A 6,014-nucleotide genomic window follows, 5' to 3' on the forward strand; every position below is an offset into this window, starting at 1 on the left:
TTTATTAACACATACCCAATAGGCGTGTTTGTTTATATATGTAGTGACGATTAGATTGAAACGGTTATATAGTTACTTGAAATAACTTATCGATGCGTAAATAACTTAGAGATTTTTACATATATCCCCTTATTAAGATACATTATTACATATTTACCCAACTCCTAAATTTAATTACATATTTCCCCTATTTTTTTATCAAATTACCCATTTACACTTTTAGTTATCCCTTTCTTTAATCAAAATTTCAAAATCACCTTCCCTCTTCTCTTCACAAACATGACGGCAAGAACACAAATCTCAAACTATCCATTTAGTTATCCCTTTCTTGACCCCCCCCCCCCCCGCTTACCCTTTTAGTTATCCCTTTCTTGAACTGAGTAGCTGTTTCTCAAACTATATCATTATAGCTAATACATCTGCTTGTCATGCCATACATTATATAACAACAAATATGTTGAATTTAAAGTTTGAAAATCGCCTTAATTGATATCAGTTTTAGTTTATGTTTTTGGTCCCCTTATTCCCACATACCCTATATCTTATTTTCACACCCCCTATTGTATACGAGCCATATACAATTATACGGCCCGTATAGAATGTTTTTGAATAGCAAAATGCGCAGAGGATGTTTTTTTTTATTTTACTATATACGGCCCGTATATAGTTATACGAGCTGTATACATGTGTATACGATTTGTAAAACGTATAAGGCTCAATGGATTTATTTTGTGAGGATTTTGATGTTACCAAATGTATACGGGCCGTATAACTGTATACGGGTCGTATATAAGGATGTTTTTTCAAGTATCACGTTTTTTCTAGTAAAAACACAATCATTATAGGGTTTCTAAACTCTTCATCTCCTTTAACAACGTTGATCAGAACACGCCGCTTAAATCGAAGCACAAGTAGAGTAACGTTACCGATCAGTCCGTTGATGGAAACCTCGTAGATATCTTCATGTTGGTTATTTATCGATTCTACTAGTTATCGACGGGGATTGGTACAGAAACCACCAAGGGTGATTATGGGTTGGTTACAGAAACCACTAGCAGAAGAACCCGACACGTCTTCTATGATGATCCGAAACATTCCGAATAACTAGCAGAAGAACCCGACACAAACAAGTTCTCCACAGTTTGTTATTCAGATCTCTATTCGGTCATCTTTCCAAACTACAACACACGATAACTTTAAACTTTATATTGTGTGATTTGACCAGGAAATGATTGGAGGTGATTGCTACTTTTAATAAGCTGTCATAGTTGTCAAATTCATTGTGTGCATTCATATTGTTTAGACAATAACAGATAATAAACGGATTGTTGGACTTCTTGTTCCAAATGGATGCCTAAATTCATCTTTTTTACTCTTTTCTTCGATTTCAACAAATCTTTTCCTTTTCCTTCAATTTCTAGAACATTCTCCGTAACATGAAGACGTGTCGGGTTCTTCTACTAGTGGTATTTTAATGAAGTATTGAAGATTGAATGTGCAAACCGCAACCGTTTTTTTACTACGGAAACGGTGGTTATGCAAAATACAAACCGCAATCGTTTTTGAGCTTGATGGATGTCCGTTATCCCGGTTGAGGCGTGCATTGTTTAAATCTAAATATAACTAGATGTTACGTGTAACTTCATTAAACCAAGAACAAATCCTATTTCAAAACAGATGTAGATGAAGTCAAATGTGATCAAACTTGGACATCAGACGTAAATCTCTTTATCTATTATGTCATCGACCAACTGCTCGAAATCTCTTTCGTTTCTCATGTTAGGGAGAATGTTCTCGAAATTGAAGGAAAAGGAAAAATGGTTGCTAATGTTTGAGAATTAAACACATGTACGTGACAAAATAAGGATCGTTGTAATAACTTAAAAGAAGGGGTTTAGGGTGTTTTGGTAGGTTGAAAGAGGTGAATGGTCTTGAAAGATTTGTTGAAATCGAAGAAAAGAGTAACTAGCAGAAGACGTGTCGGGTTCTTCTGCTAGTTATTCAGAATGTTTTGAATCATCACAGAAGACGTGTCGGGTTTGTATTTCCCATAACCACCTTTTCCGTATACAAAACGGATGCGGTTTGCATATTCAATCTTCATTGCTTCATTAAAATTACAACACACGATAAGTTTACACTTTATAGTGTGTGATTTGACCGGTTGTCAAATTCGTTGCGTGCATTCATATTGTTGGACTTCTTGTTCCAAATGCAGTTGTAGGATCCGTACTTAAAGGTCTCTCTAAAATGCTTGGAAAATTGCATCAACTCTCCTATATCAACATACTCTTCTCCAGACGCTTAGTTGTTATGAATGACAACTTGAGGGGTCTAGTTAACTTTCAGATTCAGATTCAGGAAGAAGATGATTTGTCAAAAGACATGCCAATGTAGTAAAATGTGAGCTTTTACACCAACCATATCGAGATACTTTGTGTTAGTTTGATTTGAATTTTGAAAGTCTGAAAGATGTATTCGACGGATGTCCGTTATCTCAACGCTTCTCCTTACATTACTCATCTGGAATTGGACAACCGCAACCGTTTTAGTGCTTCTCAATCAGATATTATTTATTCAGATTCAGGAAGCAGATGGATGGCTGTTATCTCAATGCTTCTCCTTACAATACTTCAAGGCATACCTGTTGAATGCAAGGATGGCCGAATAGAGATCTGAACCAACCGAAATCCACAAATTCCAAAAAATTGTGTCTAATGCAAGGATCTTCGAATGCGGTGTGTACGTTAAATACTGTTCACCGCTTTTTTAGTTGCTTCTCTTGTTAAGTTTCTGAACCAACCGAAATCCACAAATTCCAACTGTTTCTTTGTAGATTCCGTCCGGTTTCAAAGCCAGTTGAGGATTACGAGTGTTCTAGACTCGTTCAAAGCCGATTGATGAAACCGAAGCTGTTATTTCTGTTGTTTAGTACTTCCGAGACGATTCAAGTGAGTGCTATGAAGCAAGTATCTGTCTATTCAATTGAGAGGAATAATTGCATTGTTTAAATCAGAATTGGGGTTCTCAAAACAAGGATCGTTCTAATAGATTAAAAAGAATAAACCATTTTTTACCATCTTTTACCCATAGTATACGAGTCGTATAATATTATACGGCCAGTATACAATCATCGTATACATTGTATACGATCTGGTAAAATTTTTTTACATGGTGTATACGGCCCATATTCATAGGGTAAAAAATGGTTTATTCTTTTTAATCTATTAGAACGATACAAAAAACGAAGAACAAAGCCTATTTCAAAACACATGTAGATGAAGTCAAATGTGATCAAACTTAGACATCAGACGTAAATCTTGAAGCAAATATGTGGTTCCCAATGGGTTACAGAAACCACTAACAGACATGTCGTGCATTGTTTAAATCAGAATCAGATTCTCAAAACAAGGATCGTTCTAATAGATTAAAGAGATTAAACCCTCGTTTCTTCATCTTCATCTTCATCTTCAAGAACAATGATGAACAGATGATGTTTTTTTTTTCGCAGAACTGTTGGTATACGTCGACCACAATGAGAAAACTGCAGCGACAGTTGAGTCTCCTCTTTCGTTCCCGATGCAACAACCCTCGTGTCACAGCCGCAACTTACAAAGAGGATGTGGTGAGTGAGTTATGAGAAAAGAGGTGGTGGTAGACGGTGACAACAGGTAGGGTTGTCAGAGAGAGAAAAGGAGGGGAGAGAGTCTGAGACTGTCACACCCCGATCTCCACGTGTCACCGGTGGGCCCGGTGTGGGGTATGGTGACGTAGTTGGCATCGTCATAGACAAACAACACAATATAATAATGCACAGCGGAAGCAGAAATAGATTCATTTCAACTTTAATTAAATGCAATAATAAGTATCACAAGTAGTTGAAACGGATCCACAGGCGGATCAAATAAAATAAGATAAATTGTTCAACAGTTTATTGTCGTCCGAGCTTGCGAGACTATTGTGGACGCTCTTTAGGAAACAGCCAGCCTTGTACGTATAGTACCTGCACTTAACCTTTTGGGAAAATACGTCAGTTTACACTGGTAAATACAAATTAACTGACTCATTTTGAAAATGATTGAAAATTGATTTAAATGCACATGGCATAAATATTTTTATAACTTGGGATAATTATGCAAGATAAACTTGTAATGGATTTATATGTTACTCCGCGTTCAGTAGCCCGGGATCTTCTGTCCGGGTTAAAGATTAATAGACACACCACAATATAGAGTTATACACGACGTGCGACGGGAATTGCGACAGGAAATGCGACAAGATCGCCGACACAACCGCGGTATGTTCAAGAAGATGGTTGACTTGATTAAGGGTAAGAGTAAGAAGGATTATTAAATCCTTTGGTTGTTAACTCATTTACTCATGTCCCTGCGAGGACATTTATTCCTGTATTCTACCCCTGCGTGGGTATATTTCTCTTATTCTACCCCTGCGTGGGTATGTTATTCCTGTTTAACCCCTGCGTGGGTTTGTTTTGTTTGTTTGTTGTTTGTTTTTGGTTTAGCCCCTGCGTGGGCATGCTATTTGAGAAAAGTCCCGTTTAGGGCAAAGTTGTACTAGTTTACTTTATTTAAAATGGTTAATTTAAGTTTTTCATTTTATCTATGTGCATGAACATAATATACAAATAAATGAAAAATATCAATTGTTATTTGATTTACCATTTTAATAAGAATCTTAAAAAGGTAAAACCTAGCTTGAATGTCTTATTAAAAGGCCTGGCCAATATGGTAAAACCTGGTTAAAAAGATTCAAACCTCTGTTAACATCTGTGAACATGTTAACATTCTTGGCTAAGCGTGATCTGTAAAATCACACAAGCCACCCTTTTTAATAAATTATCTACAGATTATATCTGTATACAGGTCTGATTATGACTTGATACCTACGGGTTATGACTATGTCATATAAAACAGGAAGGCAACTGTGGTTTATGACTCCCTGCCAAGTAAAGGATTATTTGTTTAATTATACAAATTTTAATCCTATAAAATCCTAAATTTAAAAATTTAGAAGTTGTCCGAAGTGACTAGGCCTATTGTGCCAATATATATATTTCATTCTATGATATAATTGCTAGTAAAAGCGCTGAATGAAATTAAATAAATTAACTGTTATGGTTATTAATACCATGGTTAATAAATCGTCAAGGACGATAATACTGTTAGGTTTCTAAATAGACCTTGTCCTTACTTTTATGTAGCTTAAAGCTACATGGCAAAATCGGAAGAAACCAATAGTCGTTCTGGGGAACACCCAGATAACGCAAAGATTCACGTAACCGGTGCGGAACTGCAAGCACTAGTTGAAAACGCTGTTGCCAAAGCTTTGGATAGGCAATTCAGAGAATCTAGCGGGACCCGGAGTAGGACCCGAACCGTATCGCACGTCAAGCCCAAGACTCATTCGGAGGCTCATAGTAAGCCGCCTTCTAAGAAAAATGAGCCGAAAAAGGATGAGGAGGATAATCACTCCTCCAACCACAGCAGCGTACCTAAACAAGAACTCAAGCTGAAGCATGATAGGCACAGCAAGTCCTGCACGTACAAGTATTTCGTTTCATGCAAACCCAGGGATTTTACTGGGGAGAAAGGAGCAGTTGACTGCATGACGTGGTTAGATGAGATGGATACGGTAGTTGATATCAGTGGGTGTGCTGATAGGGACGTGGTGAAGTACGTGTCCTAGTCGTTTAAAGGAGATGCTCTAGCATGGTGGAAGTCACTCCTACAAGCTGCCGGTAAGGCCACATTGTACAGCATGACATGGGATCAGTTCGTAGCCCTGATCAAGGAAAATTCTGTCCGCAACACGAAGTCGAAAGGATCGAATCGGATTTCGTATCCCTGGTAATGAAGAACCTCGACTGTCAGGCGTATCTCACTACCTTCAACACCTTATCTCGATTAGTGCCGTATTTGGTGACCCCGGAGCCGCGAAGGATCGCTCGTTTTATTGGGGGTCTGGCACCAGAGATCAAGGCGAGCGTTAAGGCA

The sequence above is a fragment of the Helianthus annuus genome, chromosome 1, assembly GCF_002127325.2.
Source record: "Helianthus annuus cultivar XRQ/B chromosome 1, HanXRQr2.0-SUNRISE, whole genome shotgun sequence".
NCBI classification, from domain to species: Eukaryota; Viridiplantae; Streptophyta; class Magnoliopsida; order Asterales; family Asteraceae; genus Helianthus; species Helianthus annuus.